Here is an 18,771-nt window from a genome sequence, read left to right as displayed (position 1 = left end):
TTTTTCATGAGAAACTGTGCGCCACTAAGAAATGGAATAAACAAAAAAAAGCATACGGGACTCCATTCAAATAACAAATATTTCTTGCGGTTAACCGATATTTTTCGGTGGAAGTAAAATGAGAAAATGGTGTCCAGGAATTCATTAAAACTAAGTCAACACTCAAGTAGAGGAGCAAAAGAATTGTTTTTACACGCGTCTCATTGTTGTGATTAAAAGTCGTCTGCCGCAGTTAAATCCATAAATGCTTATAAGGAGCAGAACCCAATACACCAGAGACAAGATTCATCTTGTCTTTTAAGCAACTGACTGAATTCTGATTCTCTCTTATTTAGTCTTTCTTTTGGTGTAAGAATCGACTTTAACCACTTAAGAAAACTGATGTCACGTGAACATTTTAAACAGGTTTGGAAGTATAAAACCAGGTTCCAGTTGGTTTGGTTGCCAAGTCCTTCCTGTTGAGGTGTTTAATCGAAACCGACGTCAGAAGAGATGACAAATGATTGACGCGTGTCACGTCATTGTCTTTAACTGATGTGGGATATCTAGGCACAGCCATTTCCATGGTCGTTTTATTACTTATTGCCCAACTAAGAAATCATAATATAATGGCTAGTCACGTGCTGTTGCTTTAATTATATAAAACCAAGAATGTGATTGCACGAGAGGATTATGTAATCCGAGTGACTCATTCAGTTGGTTCAATATTTATCACCAAATGAGAATCAGTTGGTTACTTGAATTATCTCAGCTGAGTTCTAGTTTTCCGTATGCAACTGAAGACCACATTTACAGAAACGTAACGGTACCACCAGTGTCGAGGAAAGCAAAAGACCACAGAAGTTCACTTCACATATCAGAGATACTCGTAGTACAGTCTCTTCAGACATCTCTGGAAAACACCAAACAAGAAGTTAAAGACGTCAACAGTGGTTGAAGTGACAGCGGCGGCGCATAAGCCAAACATCACTGAGTGCAATAAGCGATCTCGCGTTGCAAGGTGAGAAGAATGGTGCATTGTGCCAACAATGAAGTTCGAAACAGGAGGGATTATGGTAGGGAGCTGTTTTACATGGCGTGTCCTATGATCTTTGGAAATTTCCAACAAAGGTTGGAATGGTTGACGCAGAGTTCCGATTTGATTCCATAGAACACCCGTGGGATTAACACATCTCGCATCTGGAGCGTATAGTCCTCCATTTCCCCCTACTTTCTGTGAGAGCAATGGATGACCATACCAGCTTCAGTCTTAAGTTAATTTTTTTTCTTTTTTTGTGACAATCAGCTTAGACCACGCCACGACGTGAAAAAAGGTGATAAGTTAATCTTATCGCGATGAGATTAGACTCTACCGCTCTTCCAGCGTGGAAGAGCACCTGCACTTCCCGACAGAGCTTTATTTTTTATTAACTTTAATTTTATGTTTGAGAGAGAGAGATAAAGAGTTCGTTTCACGTATTTTAATCCGCAGGAAAACGCCTCGCGTTACTAGGTTGGAAACTCCTTCGTCGGCCGCTTTACGTCTAAAATCTCGATAAGGAAATCGTTGTCATCCGAGTAATGACCTATATTAAGGCAGAATCGAATTTCAACGCGAAATGTGTGGCGAATTCATTAAGCTTGACCCCTTTTCGTCGTTGGCTGTCAGCTGATATTGAGACACTCTTCATTCATCACTCTGTCTGTCTGCTTTCTTTTTTTGGTCTTTCCAGTTGGTTTCCCTAATTAATTCCAAGCGTGAAAGTGAAGAATTTTCTTCGATGAAGTTGGTTTTGTCTTAAGGATCTATGGCATGCGCCCTCGCTCTTCCGAAATCCAACAGATCAGTCGCGAGATGTAATGGGGAGGAGGATGAAAAATAATCGCATCGCAAAAAGGGATTTTCCATAGAGACAAAAAAGATAAAAACCCCCTAACAGAAGTATTGATAAGACATGTATTCAGTCGGGGGTCACCCTTGGGGTTGTCGGGAGAAGCGGTCCTCGGCTGATTGTTAGTTCGGTTTGATTTTGGAACAAAACCTTAATTCTGAAGATTTTACGATATTTGTTTTCTGATTAGCTGTGGCTCTGCAAAAAATGGACTACTCACGAGAACTAGAATCTACGTCATACCATTCCACATTGTATAATACTTAAATCGATTGTATTTTTTCCTCTTCGGATGCTCTGGACTAGAGCTTGGTTAGTTAAGATACTATCATCTATTGGATTAAGCCGTGGGATGCCCAAAGAAACTGGTTGGTAATGGACTGGAATTTCTGAAAGCTGTAGTTGTATCTGTACTGATCGTTAATTGATAAGAGAAGACGTAATAAGAATGTCGTAAAGGAAGATACTAATCCTTCTCATGCTTTCCATTATATCCCCCAAGGGAAATCTATTTGAGAAGGCTGTAAAGACAGATGGAATGTTGTGACGGAGACCATTAGCTTTTATAGAAGGGCGCAAATATATCTATATAAAAGAAAACTAAAATCAGCGCTCAAGGTATATTACCGTGTGCTGTGGCATGCTTTAATACCTACACTGCTATCTAGTGATGACTCTGTATTGGAATATTCGTTGACTTTGTGAGAACTATTTGGTTTTATGAGAAACGCCCGATCCAACTTTGTGGGAAGGTCGTGCCAAGGTAGCTCCGTACCGTCAAAGCAAAATGAGGAGGGGCCACAACTCGCAACCAGGGCTGACTTCGGCGAAGTCAGCCCTGGTTGCGAATTGTGGCACCACCACGTTGCGCAACATGTTTATGTAATTGTTACCATTCACAGTTGTAGCGAAAAAAAAACGGCCCCATGACACCTTTGCTGGACAGTCCACCCCACACAGTGACGCCTGGCTGGTTCAGTTCAGTTGTCGATAGTCACATGAGGATTTTCATCTGTCCAGTACACACAATTATGCCTGTTCACGTGGCCTGACAACTTGAAACAGGCTTCATCTGACCAGATGATCTTATCAAGGTCTGGTTGGTCAGAAATTTGGTTGCGCATTATCTCACAGAATTGCAACCGACGATCTGAATCGTCCTCCAAAAGGCCGTGTAAGAAGAGTCTTGGACGGTACGGCTTCAATTTCGATTTATGCATTAAGCGTAGCAAGGACGTTCTCGGTATGAATAGCTCTTGAGACGCACGTCGCTTGGACTTTTTCGGACTGTTCACAAATGTCAGGGTGACTCATCTTATTCTCCTCTGTCACAGATGTCCGAGGACGTCCCGATTTCGGCGCATTAACCACTGAACTCGTTGCATCAAATTTATCTCTGATAAGATAAATTGTCAGACGTGTTGGTGGAGCAGTATCAAATGCCCCTCTTGCCACGCTCTGCGCACCTTTTCGGCATTTCAGTCTTCCAATACTGCTTCAGAATCCACTTTCTTTGTTCTTCACCCAGACTCCCTGCCATCGTTCTCAAAACCTGTAAAATAAAAGAAATCATGAAAAATAAAAGATCCTTCTTTATTACCTGTAAACTAAAAAGAAATAATAATAAAAAAATAAATAAAAATACCATGACCCGATCAGTACTGTATACCTATTTTTGGCCCACCCTGTGTTGGTTCCATCATCAAACAGCAGGTAGCCCTGTTAGCAATGTTTCTAGATCGGTTACTCAATCTCTTTCCTCGTGGGTAGAACAGTTGGTAGGATCACCGTCCTCCCTGCGCCGGCTGGAAAAGACCTGAGATCTTTTGAACTCAGATCTTTTGAGAACTTTTATGAGCTTTTTTTACAAAGGAACTGAGTTAGTCGGTGTCAGGCGAGAGTAGCATGGTTTTTCATCCAGAAAACAGAAAATGGAACTCAAAACGCACGCAATTTACAGATAATATACACAGAATAATATGGCCATGATCGCTGATGCTCCTAAAACCCTATTACAACGTTCTTTTAGTAACGCAGTGACTCGTGATACTTTGTAACCAGCTAATATGAAAACTAAAAACCCCCAACTGCACTCCTAAGTGACAAATCGATACATTTTCTAGAAACTCGTTTAAATTACTTCACGCACACGTCATTTCGCTCTGCTTTTTCTCCCCTAAAATTTCCATGGAAGAATATTGAATTGGGTCATGTAAGAGCTTTTAAAAGACTTCGTTCATTCATTGATATACTTAAAACTTGAAATCTGTAATTTATCCAGCAATTGAAAGCGGATGTCGACTTTTAAACGACCTTATTTTTATTGTTAGGTGTTTCTGAGTGGCCTCAATTTTGATATATTAATTATGATTGCGTAATACCCACGTCGTTCGATTTAAATATTCCTTAAGTCGATTATGACAGCCGAAGTGAATTATACTGTTCCATTGTCAAATGCCAGACAATGGAACAAACGATTATGATGACGCCAAACGTAAAATTATTACGTCTGTATATTGTTTTCAGGCGGAGGGACTAGGGTTTTTTTCTCGTGAGTTATTTTTGGTTTTCAAACGCTCAGTACGATATTGGTCAGTGAATACAATTATATTTATTATAATTTCTTGTTTTTATAATTTAATAATAAAAGAATTAATAAATTTCTGGGATAAGTCCTTAAACTTTTCGTTCCGCGATACCAATGTTTACAGATTTGTGCTGGTAAAAGAGTTTTAATTTAGTCTGTGGGGTTTTCTAATTGCTTTTTAAGTAATTGAGTTGCCACGTGCTATTTTAAGAATTTCTACTCAAGGTTGCGACATTCGCTGCCTTTCAATTAACCCTTTGTCGAAGCATTTATCTGAAATTTGCAAAAAAGTTTATTAATCACTTCGCCTTGACCTTTCCATTTCCACTTAATTGTTCGCACTAAAAAGATTAAAGACAAACTTTGAGTTGCGAATTCGGCGTTCGGATTCTGGCTTCAATTTCCTTCTAGAACGTGGAGGTGTGACGAAATGGAAAAAAAAAAAAATGCAGCGACAGTACGGTGCGGTCCTTGGAGATATTTACAAAGTGGTGCATACAAGAAGATGTTTTGAAGGAAATAATTTCCGTCCCTGCCACAATACGGAAAGGGTTTCTCTCTCACTCCCATTCACCAATTTCCGTCCCTTTCTACTTTAAGGGTTTCCATTAAAACCAACAAATGGCTTCGGTGTGTGTTAACACCCAAGTGTGCGACTCCCCTCTCTGTTCGCTTCTCGTGCTAGTATTAATTCCGCGAGATGAATTAATGGAACTTCTATAGGGACGCGTGAAGGTTTCTGAGTACGCACGCAGGTGTTATAAATTTCGATTGCTCCAGTCATTTGACGAAAGTGTCGTCGTATCTGAAGAACACGGTAATCTCCTCCTCTTCTGGGAGGATTACGGTAAGTTCCTTTTTATGGTATTTAGTCTCACTGGAAAGCACGTCCACACTGATTATGGCTTTTAAAATATTTGTTCGAAGAAGCAGTGTTGAAGAGATCCACCGATTCAAATTTTACCTTCAGATCGACCTTGAAGGTAATGAATCCTTAAACAATTTGTTAATAACTATTTTATGGACTAGTTCTGTTTTATTTTTGCTGTAATGAAGCTAAATAACATTTTAAAAGCATCGTAAAACATCTTAAAAGCAAGATGACTCAGATACCTGGCTCCACACACCCCATGGTATCCACTAATCTTTAAAGAAATCTGTCCGCTTTGTTTCTATTGCAATGACAAACGCAATGGAGAAACTGTATAGAAAACGCCTACTTCTGATTACCGGGATTGATGCATCAGAGTAGTGGAGAAAGATCTCTATAAACACTCCTATGGAATGTTTCTTTTGGCTGAGACATCGCGATGGAAGATGTTATTGTTAGGAATTATTTCATTAAAATTGATGCTCGTATTGTGCTTCTGCTTACAAAGAGACTTTGATATAATCCACTTCTGGTAAGTAAATCTCTCGCGCTCTCTAAACTTGACTATGATGTAGCATCCGTGTCTCCTTCCCCTTCAACAGTCTGCTTAATGTTTACTGTCTTACGAAGACAAATACTCGCCGTATCACCGCCATCCTCTGGCAGTTTCGCCTTCGTAACAAAATTGTAATCTTCCAGCACATCGAGCCATGTTGGAAATAATACAATTATAAAGGATTTTGAACGTTAAGCGACTCAAGTTAATCAATGCTTGCGGCTACGGAAATTTGTCTAGAGATCTCGTAGGAAAGTGTGTCAACAACTTAAAAGGAAATGCTCGTTCTGCTTTATTGCTGTGTTTTTCTTTCCTCTTGCTTTGCGTGTGTAGTACAGTGGTCATAATCGCCATCCTACTCACATCGAGGGGAAAAGACCCGGGTTCGAATCCCAGCAATGACCCGAGAATCTTTTATGGGCTTTTTGCTCTTCGTGGCTGGGTTAGTTGGTCTTAGGCGTGAATATCAAGGTCCCGCCCTCAGAAACTGGGTTTTTCTTCCAGCAAAACAGATGAACCAACCATAGGATGCACGCAATTTGCAAACATGATTTAATGGTACCACATGACCTTAATTGCTTTGGGGAAAATTCTGAAGGGCCCAATATCTAGTTCAATAGTAACGGTATATTAGAAACCAAGGGCCAAATCTAGAGACTGTCTAACTCGACAAAGTGGTTAAAAAAAAGACCTATAATGGGGTCCTTGTGTGTGTGAGATTAACTTTTAAAATAGATTTTAGCGAATGATTAAAAATCTACTGCAGGCTGTTCATTAAAATTCATTAATTCACAGTCCATCTTCTGTTTTAATTCTTACGCAGAAGCCCAACTATAAAACGGATCCCGTGTTCAATAACTTCATTACGTCGTCATCTAATAATTTTATAATAGCTTATGACGCTCACAGCCCATTTCCATGTTGTGCGGGTTGAAAAGTCCTACTAATTCGCGCTGAAAATCCTATTTTCTCTGCCTGAGATCGATTAATTGCAGCCTCATTTGAAGAAGACATTGGAAATTCAATTTGTGGAACGGGAATCGAACCTAGCACTCTACAAACTGGTAGGTGGCGTTATATTAGGCCAACTAAGTATCCATGACGTCATTTGTTTGCATCTGTAAATTCTAGGGTTCAGTTTGCCTGCTTTATTAGAAAGCTGTGCTATATACATAAGTTTTTAACGGAAACTCGGGTTTTTTGTTTCTACAAACCGACCGAAGGATACATGCAATTATGAACAAATTCTGACGCCTGATAGCACTGGTTGCTTTGGCCCTTAACGAATGCTACCGCCGAGAGTGCTCATGACGAATTTTTGGCGCGGGGTCCTCGAGGTAAGCAGGTTTTCTTCCATCCAAACGTCTTACAAAAAGGGAATAAATATTTAAATGTTTATGAAATGCTTAAGAAGACCATAATTAATTAATAAAAAATATCTACATTGTCAATTTAATTATAAGCGATGAACTGAAGTCTGTTCTGCATTCTAAAATGTTAGCAGATTCATAAGTGGAGGTCTCACTTTCGGAATTTAGGTTGATTGTTTTCCTCCATGTAAAAGATGAATGGTTAATGAAAGAGAGACGTGCCCACCCCGTGCTTTCATTATGTGCCCATCGTTGCAGGTGACTTTTGAGTTAGCGACTGCTTAATTCTCCGCAGAGAGTCCGTCCCATAGCAACTTCATCATTGCTGACCCAGTCTTTGACACAGTCTCCGATGTACATTAGTGCCCGTATATGACGAGGGGGCAGGAAGATCTTGAATGTGATAAGTAATGTCAGCTTCACCGTAACCGCGGTGGCCCCGTTGTTCCGTTCTCCACCCTCTTTTCCATCTTGACTCGCATCTCGTAAATGTTTGATGTTGCTCATTAAGTCAGCGGTTCTTGTTGGCGATTAAATTGCGTCTTGTCCGCTTCGCTACTACGAATGCTCGGGTCTATTTAATATCGCCGTATCATTTTCCCCTCCTCGTTTATTGCGATGCTAAATTTACGGTCATAACAGATGTCGTTGGTTGCTGAAACTGTTTTCATGTTCAATGCCATCCCGCTAATCAGACGAGCTTGTATATACTCGCGTGTAATGTGGTACACACGGGAAAATTAACAGCCGTCGTTTACAATTAAGCGCGAGGGGCATTTCGAGTGCATTTTGCTTTAAGCGCACCGAATAACCCGTCTGTGTACAGCAAGAAGACTAATGCCACTTGTTCTGTAAATGGAAATCGCCATCTATTCGATAAACTGAATAAACATTAAATATGGTCCAGCTAAAATAAGAGACCGAAGAAAGGCTTTTAGATCTATTTTTCAAATAACTGTTTCACCGCTATTGGCGACACTCCGACTGCTCTTTGGGGTTATTTCACACTCCAGTAAACAAAGCCGACTAGAACCGGCCAATATTGCTACACCGTGAAAAATATTCTGTCAATCAGTGGAGAGTTAAGCTCCCGATGTCATTGAATCTCTAACAGATGCTTTTACAAAGTTTGTCTCTTCAGAACACAGACCCGAACAGACAATTTGGAACCAACAAGAAAGAGTTCTTAATAGAGAGATGGATTTATTTTGGTCAATGAAATTTTTCTTTAGCTCTGTTAAGAAACGTAGGAAGAAAGAAAGGTGGATTTCCCCTGGCGAATAAGTTAAAGAAATCCGTACGTTCAAGAGTTGAATTTTATAGTTTGCACCGAGGTGAGTAAGATAGTGAAATGTTAGCATATGGTGTCTTGGAGATAAAACCATGCAACTCTCTCTAGCGTAACCGAATAGCCCAATCCCGCTGTGAAAAGAAGCCAATAAAAGTTTTCTCCGCCCTGATGAAGTACACCATCCTAGCCACAGTTAGGGATAATGTACTTAAAACTGGTGCCCGACTTGAATATTATTAAATAGTCGATCCTGTATTTCCTAGGATGATGAGGCAATTTTTTATGAAGATTTTGAATCGTGATACTGTCTTTTTCTTCTCAGAGTGGGGTTCCACAGAGCTCTTCTCTCAGTCTGCTTCCCTTCACTGTCTTTTACGATGTTACCAAAGGAATTGCCAACAAAGAAGTTTAAATTTAAACATGTCAGATGTCAGTTACCTCTGCAAACAAATTCTTTTGCTAGTCAACCAATAGTTGGCTGCTTTTATCTTTAACAGTAAATAAAATTGAAAAGAGCAGCATTTTTCTTTACTTCTTCTTTTTCAAATTTATCACGGAACCTGAAGAAGAAGTAAAGAAAAATGCTGGTCTTTCTCAATTTCTGGTCCTAAGACGAAAGGTTACTTTGCCTTAAAGTACTTATATGTTTAATGGCTCAAATACGGACATTATTTTATTTTCTAATAATCAGAAGTTTGATCCTTATATCACAAATACAGTTTACCAAGAGTGACACTCATGTTCAGGAATCGACATCTTTCAGTTCTCATCAATTTTCTAATCAGTCAATGAATTTCTTTCTACTCTTTGGAATCTATACACCAGTCACCAGAAACATCAACTGGAAAACAAGTTCTAAGACGTTTAATCGGTTATCTCACGAAAAGTGGACTGACGTTCTCTCATAGGATCTTCTAGATGCAATTATGGAGTTCCTTCTGATTAATTTCACTTGAAATACCTAGATCTTTACAAGATTTCTAATTTTGGCTTCAAATCTTCACTACAAATACATAACACCAAAACTCGTTTCGCATTTCCTTCCACATTATAGTGGCTAAAACAAAAACCATCCGTTGAAAATTACTTTATGGTGCTGACACATGGATCATTGGGGGGAGAGAGATAGCCTAGCTCTGCCCACTGATTCACAGTGATTGGACGATCTATTCCTGTTTCCTAACTCAACTTCCTTTCCTAATTTTAAACTAGAGCCAAAGGAAGAGGAGGGGACCGCGCAACTATTTTTCTCCATTGATCCTTGTTTAAAATCGGAAAAACGATTTTACCCCCTTTGCGGCTGGTTTTGAATGGACAAAAGATCGCTCAATCACTGCGAACTTTGGTCTTAGCTAGGCCAAAATAAATTTCAACCAAACAATCATTTCCCTTCCATACATCTTCACTTGACGTGCATCAGCTCATCTGTCACCCAAGCACTTGTCAATAAGTTCAAACTGGATTTGATTACAAATCTCAAAGAATTCATTCAGATTGCTGAGAAACCTCTGCAGGCCACCCCGTTAACTTTGAACTACAAGACCGTATATAATTTTTTAGACGCTTGACAGGACACATTCAGCTTCAGCCACTTGTAAACAGTGTATTCATTTTCTGGTGGAAGATGGATTCAATCATATTGTGCAATTAGACGAATTGAATTCTTGAGAACGACTTTATAAGGCTTAACATTAAATTGAAATCGTAATATACTAAAGGATTAGGAGACTGGTAAACTCTAACAACGCGTTTTATTAATATTTATTGGGTGGTAATAACGTTATACGTTAAGCTCGTTATCAATTCTGCCATCAGTTTCCTAACATGATCTCCCATAATTTAATTTCTGCTCAGCTGATTTATTAACTCTGGCATCGCATTCTGTTGCACATTAGCAGCAGCGTGGTTGAAAATGTTACTGCGTTGTTTGAAATTGAAGAAACTGCTGGGTATGTTCCTTCATAAGCTGTTAAACAGTTTATGAAGATTGTAAAATTAAGAACACACCCGAAATAAAAGTTTATGGCGCTTCTAATTTGTCGTCAGAGTTTCAAAAGCTAACAGGGTAGGAGATGTAGTTTAACATCGAAGCTTTCTTCTGTCTTTAGAGGTCACATAGATCGGATGGCCTAATTCCGCATTCTGCTGCAGTAAAATATTTTATGAGACGTTCCACTACCAGCAAGAAGAAGTCAATTGGGAAATTATTGTGGGCTGTCTACGATCGAATTGTTTCCACTGTGGCTTCGAATGCCGTTTGGACCAGTTTTCGTGTGTTCTGCTTAAATTATCCATTGAATTCGAAAGGCTTCGCTTCCACTTTTAGAATCGGGAACGCAGAGGATTTAAAGTTAATGGGGTGGTTGTATTGTAGAAGCGACGTTATGTGGATGTTGTAGGGCTTTTATAAGCCAGCGTGCTTCGAATAACAAGGTTATGCGAGCCAACAAAAGCATACTTCAGGCAGGAAAGAAAGTATGAATTTCAACGAGCTACGAAATCTTCTTTTGAACTGTCTTTTTTGCTTGAAGGAAAGCAATTAAGTAGGAGGCAACAATCGAAAAAACATTCGTCTTTACTCCTTTTGAAGAGGATTTTCGTATTCACTGTTCAGTTGATGGTGGCACAAATAGCTCCGTGAAGACAGGTGTACTTGGGTATTCAAGCAACAGCTTTTAATGGCAGAAAATGAGCATTGATTTTGTCACCGTCTGGAGTCTGGAAGAAAGTGTTGAAATTTTAAAATTTTGTAGTTTGACAAAAGAGAAAATCACAATACTACCCACATCGGGTGGAAAGACCTGAGTTAGGATCTCATCAATGATGGGAGGTATTTCTTAAGGGCCTTTTTCACAACGTGGTTGAGTTAGTCGGTCTCAGGCGAGGGTAGCATGGTTTTCATCCAGGACACTCGGATTTTTCGTCTAGAAAATCGATCACAGAACACAGAAAATGTACATACTGTGCAATATGGCCTAAGTTACTGATGAGCCTAAAATTTTTACAATAACCAACCTTGTGCGAAAATGGGAAACACAACAGAAATAACATTCCGGTTAATAATTCCATAAATTCCTTTTGATTTTAAGTTCTCCGTATCATCTTTGTCAATGCTAGGCTAACTATAAATGACATAAAGGGGTCTACACTGCTCACATTAATCTGAATGTGTAATAATCTTTGGCCAAATATTACATGGCTTTAGCCTTCCTCCAACTGTATTCTCCAGTTCTAACCACCAGTTCTAACCATCTTTTTCAGTACAAAGTTTTGTACTGAAAAAGAGCGGACATTTCAGAGATCCTGAGAAATTCGCAGGACCTACAGAAGTTAATCATAAACTAGGTTTTCGGAAATACTTCGAACTCAAGGACTGCTTTTAGGCAAATATGCAATAGCGAAAATAGTTTTTAATGCAATCCGAACATTCCTATTAAATCTCATTTCTTTTGTAGAATGAGTTCTTTCGGAAGTAGGTGGCAATAAGATGAACTCTATACAACTTAATCTTTGTTAAAGTTAATAAGCGGGTCATATCATTAAATTATTTGGGAATAAATCAGCACAAAAGAGTCAGCAATTACCAATTTCATTTGAGCGTGGAATTCTGTTACTTAAAAGGAAACGGAGGTGTGTGTGTAGGGGCCCTTTTCGTTTGATCTTTATTTGCTGACTTCATTTAATTCATCATAATTTCCTAATGTGCACAGGAAATTTAATTAATGATAATTAACTTCAAGCATTGGTATCTTGTTACTTAAAGAACATTCATTAAAATTTTCCGATATAATTGCTTCAAAGCATCCAACCATTTATATCTAATTACACCACTCTTTTTAATATAGAATTGAGGCATTCCTTTTTATACGAACGGTCTCTAATGAATACGAGTTACTTTTGGCATGGTCACAAGCTCTTCTACATAGTTTATTTTTTGTCGTTGAAATAGCTTCCTGTGGATCTGGGCACCAGAGAGGATATTTATCCTCACTGGTGGATAAATATCCTCTCTGGTGACGCGTAGAACACAGGTATTCTATCTTCGCGATAGCAATTATCGCTGAATATCTCTTGATTTGGAGTGACTGAAGATTAAGACAACTTTTCTTTCTTTCCGAGACATTTCGTATGCTTATGCAGTCTGTGAAAGAAAGAAATGACTTTATGAAAATATGGAATGTATCACTAATTGGAAATTCAGGATATCCAAAGATGTCGACTTCGAACTACTTCGAATTAGCCTTTCTTGCTTAATCTGTGATGCACAAAGTCAAGTATAGACATGATAAAATTTAAAATCTTTTTGCCCTCTGCCCTTGTAGCTGGTGTACTGGTTATGATGGCTGCCTTGCTTGGGTTTGAGACCCATTGAAACAGAAGGAATTTTTTTCTTTTTTTTTCAGCGCCATGGCCAACTTAAGCGGTTTCGGGGATGGGGTTACGACCACACCCAATACTCGGGTTTTGTCTCGAATTTACAGAAACAGTACACTGGACGCCTTAATTTGCCTTACATAAAAAACAAAGAGGTCTTCTGTGACCCAATAAATGTCTCAAAAGCTGCTTCTCGCATCTTGTTTCTTCTTAACAGCCATTAATAAAAAAATTTCGATTGCTGATTGTCACAAGTGCAGAAGAGCCCAATTAAGGTTGCGGTTATGTATTCCGATTGGCGAGAACAGAGCATGGAATGCAGCGACAGCACTAATCGATCAACTCAGTGAGAAATTTTTGTCACCTACTGAATGCACATCGCATAACGATATAATACACTATCAATCACCTACTTGAGTAGGCTAAGTGACCCGAAAAGGTCACTGAGGATTTTGTTTGCATAGCAAAACGAACGATAATATATGCTCGTATTGTAAGTTCGCATGCAGGCTATCAAGCATATGTATCAGTTTTTTTTTGGCTCTCTTTGGCCACTTGTCAGTTCCTTTTCTGTTTACTTTCCCCATCAATCTCTGTCACCTGTTTTTATTTTCTTGAATGCTGTTTTTTTATCGGTAGTCTTTTTTTGGCTGGTACTCTGAGTACGACTGCTGGTGTTCCATTGCTTTTGTGGAAAAGGTTTAATTCCCATTGGGATAGAGGTTGGGTTTGAGGAAACTGAGGCTATGAGGGATCGGTAAATTGCTTGTAGGAGCAGATAAAACGTTTGTCAGCCTTTCTCGCTCCTGTTTGTGCCTGTCTTCTTTCTTTCCATTGTCATTCTTTTCGGAATTTCCTTTCATTTCCTTTGGATGTTTATAGTTTTAGTTCTGAAAGCTCTATCCACTGCGTTTTTAGGTAGAAATTAATACGTTATTAATTATTTTCAAAGTACCCTTCGACTACACTTCCCAGTTCTGGTAGAAGTTCCCTAAATATATTTACACCACTGGAGAATCGGTACTCCCAATTATTATCTGTTTATCTATCCACGAAATGGGGACCACCTCAGGATGGCCATATGTCAGGAGGATGTGTTATTTACAATCTGAGGTGCGAGGTACCAAATGTACCTCAGTAGCACGTAAAGTACATAGAGGCTCGACTTGAGAAATGCATGCAGAAGTTCACTTATATACAAAAGGTGGAAATTATATGGATTTTCTGAAGTTATAGAAATTATGATAATTAGGGATGATTAATTGTCGAGATGCCTTCAAAGAATATTTACAACTCCACTCCCACGTGATATACAAAAATCGCTACATTCAGTTTTGTGTAAATTACTTTTTAATTATGGGAAGTGAAGACTATCTATTTAAATATTAATGGATGTTAATTATATATTCCATAAAACATCCAGACATTCTCCTAAAGGCCATGTGTTGCCATTTTAATCATTCAACAACATTTAACTCTGAAAAACATTGATAAACTTCTTTGCCCTATCATACATTCTTTTTCCTTTGGCATATTCTCATCAAAAACAAATTGCATGTGGCAAGATCAGGGCTCCAAGTTTGACACTAACTGTCATCATTAGCTGTATGGAAAGCAAGTTCTGATCAATTACGAACTTCAGTCAGTGATTCATTTCTCAGTCCTAAGGGACCAGCCTGAAAAAAAATTAATTAATTAAAATTAAAAGTAGAGTAAACAAAATTAGTATTTCAATATTGAAGATGGGTTCACCCTGCAGTTTGTTCTCTGTATTTTATGTCGTATTTTCATTTTATTTGTTCTCCATTTCTCCTTTGTATCTGCTGTGAATTTGCCTCTTTCCACATTCCTCCTCATGGCCTCTCATCATGATGGTTTTCGTTTCTTTCGCGTGGAATGCAAAGAACATAATTCCTAACCAGAAAGCAATTGGTAAATAACACGTTAGCATCTCCAAATTAATACAACGGACACACAGACGAACAAAATAAAGAAAGATTACGTAGACGAATGCCATTAATCACTCTTAGCCGTCTACGATAGCTTCTGGGCAGAAGCCTCTTTCTGATACAGTTGGTTCGGTGTATTCGAGGCCTTTTAGTGTCTATGAAGATAAACATCTCGCGAATAAGATGGAATAAAAACCATAAAAATGCATTCCACAGTCGTTGTCTGTCTCCATGCGAACCAACGATGCCTCCAAATAGAAGAAAATTGACGTCCAAGGTGAACATCTTAGACGCAAGATAAGATCGACTTTATTTAGTATTTCCACGTGCTTATTTAAACCGCGTGAAAATCATGGCCGTAAAAGCAGACTCGCACTCACCAGGAATACAAATCTCGCTTAAATTATCACTATAACAACTACGATCCTTGGTGCTGCCATCTGGCTGATGCTAATAGAATTAACAGATTGGGTTTTGCGAGATTTTCATCTTTTAAGGGACGCAAAGTGATTTATGAATTATTATCGGGAAGGCATCGCACGATTTTTTTCGCTATGAACTACAGCGGTTCGTAATTTGTCTCTCTTATCGGCCTCTAACATCCCAAACTCTTCTCGAGATCCGTCTTGTTTTTCTCTAATATCCACGCTGGCAGAAGCGCCCTGCTTACCGCTCGTGTGTATCTGTGTGGCAGAATCGAATGATCAATAGCATTATCACGCTGCCGATAACAGATTTTCTCTAAGCGTTGCATCCGGGCCACGCTGTCATCTAAGAACGCACGTTTCTTTGTTTCTTTCTTGGAAAAGATTTAAGCTTGGAAAAGTATTCGCCAGGTGCTGCTCTTAATGTGTCAGTTCCTATAACAAAAGTTATACGCTTTTGAGTCCATCTTAAATCTAAGATAAATCCTTTTGCAGTCGTGATGCCTTGTCTCAGGATATTCCTATGATTTTGGAGGCGTCTGTCTAACTCTGTTCGTATCTTTCAATATGCAGCTTATATACCAACTTCTACGTGAGCTTCTATTCATGTCGAAGATTCTTAATGTACTTTTGCTAGGTTGATAGGTCTGTATACAGTATATGTATGCCGCTTCATACATTGTGTATGAGAAAAGCACTCGAAGTCTTCCTAAGCGTATCCACATATTGGATGGTCGCTTATTTTGTTCAAGCCTCTGAGTGTGCGCCTTCGCTATCCGCACTCGGTATGAACTTGAGTGTGTGTTTTCGATAAAGTTCCTCTGATCTCATTCAAACATCAGTGAGCTGCTTGAGCTGTGGTATAACTTATTCACATGTTTCCTCTTCAGTAAATGGCTTTAAACAACATATCAACGAGATAATATTAGGCGCCAGTTAATGTTATGGCGCCTTTCCCCTTTACTGAAATTTTATTAGTGAGGCAGATTATGGTCCATTTCCCTCAACATTAATCGTTCAGGAGGTTTCTATCCTACAGTGGATTGATATAATGGCTACAGTTTACAGAGCTACCTTTTGCCATAATTACAGCCTGCATACGTGGTGACATGAATTCTTCTAGGTGTCTCAGGGTGTCTAGCTTCACATTTGACCATTCTTCCACCAGGTTATTTGCCAGCTGCAATGTGGTCATTAGAGAACTACGAAGCCGAACTGCCCTATCCAACATATTCCAGGCAATCTCAATTAGATTCAGATGCGGAGAATGAGATGGACAGGGAGGATGTTGGAAATCTTGAGAATGTTTCTCGAACTATTCAGATACAGTTTTGGCACGGTGGATATTTGCGTTGTAGTCTTGAAAGAATTCATCGCAATCTGGGTAAAAAATGAAGTATTTCCGGGTTAATTTGCTCTGATACGGCAGAAAGATATCATTGGTGGTAACAACCTATTAACGCTATGAGTAGACCCAATCCGTACCAATGGAACATGTTCCATGCCATGACACTACTCCAGGCTCTTGAGTGTTTGACACGAGATAATCTGGATGCATGGCTTCAAGAGATTCACGCCAAATTTTCACCCTACCATTTATGCAGAAAAAAGTGTAAATTGAGACTCGTCAGACGACATGATCTTTTTTCACTGTTCCACAGTCGAGTGTTGTCGTTAGCGGCACCACTCCATTCAAATCTTTACAGAAAGAACTGTCTTTAGTACGCAACAAATCAATCAAATCCCAGATTATTCAACTCCCGCCCCATAGTTCAATTTGAAATGGGCTATTCTTTGCCTAAATTGAATTTTAAAATTATTTTCTACAAAGTGGACTTTCTATTCTGACTAACAGTTCGCTTTAAATTCCTGCGGTCTCATTTTTGGGGTACGGACTCTACCACATTTGTACACTTTAGAGATGCTGGCTTTCGACATACCTGTGATTCTTTTGTAACATACTCCAAAATAACACCTTTCTGAAAATCGGAACGATCACCTGTCTTCTCCATGACCGGGTCGACTAAGAAGTCCCTGGAAAGCGTACAATATTTATCAAATTCCAAGGAACTTGTGATCCTTGTGATTCCAAGGAACATTTGTATACCGTACGTTTAATTATCTGTTAACACTAATTGCAAAAGGATTCTAATTTTTTTAGCCAGTGTTAACTGCTTCTTTATCCTGTTATTCTTTAGCTTCTTGTATTGTTTACCCCAGAGCTTCGACTACTAGTTCTCTTTTAACCTTTGTTGCTTTTCGATGTTTTCTCTTTGAATGTTGGCTTAAAGGAGCGTATTTACAGAGGATGTTAATACTAAAATTTAAAACTTTCAACCTGAAAATCAACTTATAAGAAACATTCCATCATATAGCGATTCTAATAATTTGGCCACGTAGTGCACGCAAGATACCGATCTATCTCTGTACTGACTAATATATACTCGAAAATTACTTTAGCAGTACCCATTTTGACGCTCTTTATTTTGAACGTCGGTAAAGATAAAGGAGGACCTTCTGAACATGTATGTAAGACAGCGGGACCATACCTGACAGGATTTTATTGGCTTTGCTTTATGTGCCTGTCACCTTGTCATTTTTCCTGCAAAGACAAAAGGCAGAATGACTGTTCCTTAAAATATCTTACGACGTAAGATCTAACCAAATGATTAGCTTGCTTCATCTTTACCGAAGTCGCCTTCGTTGTTGAATTTTTAGCTTCTGGCACTCTGGGCGTTAAAGACCGGTTTGTTGTTAAATATACTCAGTCTTGATGGTTCGCACCAGTTGAAGGTTAGCTTAGATTTAACCCATATTTAATGTAATATTTGAAGAGTGTGGTCAAAGACTGTATGTTTGCTAAAAATTCAAGCAAACGGACTACCGAATACACCAAATTTATAGATAGAAGACGCTGATATTTTATAGCCTTAGTTGCTCGATGCAAAGATGAAATAATTGTCATGTTAAACTGACATGCGTGAACAAAAACTGGTCTCCAGCACGCCATTTTACCAAACCTCACTCCCATATTCTTCAGATCTATTCATCTGAGTTCTTATAATTTTTTCCGAAAAGAAAATTTCAACGAAAGGGGGGCTGAAATTTCATCATGTTTTGGAGATCTACGAAAAATTACGGACATGCTGGGGGATCACAGAACAAGAGGTCTGAAAATGCTTCCAACAGCGCACTGGTGGAAACATTTCTACCACTGCTGTATCAAGTCCCAAGATGGTCACTTCTGAGCGAAAACAGAGATCTTCATTGTATTGTATTCTAAAATACAAAATTTGAAATAAATTTAAGCCCTCTTTGGTAGGACTAAATTACCACAAAAGGACAGTAGAACTAAGCTACCTCAACTGAAGAACAGTAGAACGAGAATTAAAATCAAATTTATGTTTCTATAAAAGAATCTTTCATATTTCTGTCTGATTTCAGTATCTATCGATTTATTTTTCCTCCACAGAGTGA

This window comes from Mastigoproctus giganteus, chromosome 1 (assembly GCF_048544385.1).
Source record: "Mastigoproctus giganteus isolate SK-2022 chromosome 1, ASM4854438v1, whole genome shotgun sequence".
NCBI classification, from domain to species: domain Eukaryota; kingdom Metazoa; phylum Arthropoda; class Arachnida; order Uropygi; family Thelyphonidae; genus Mastigoproctus; species Mastigoproctus giganteus.
Note: the sequence above shows the minus strand (reverse complement) of the source record.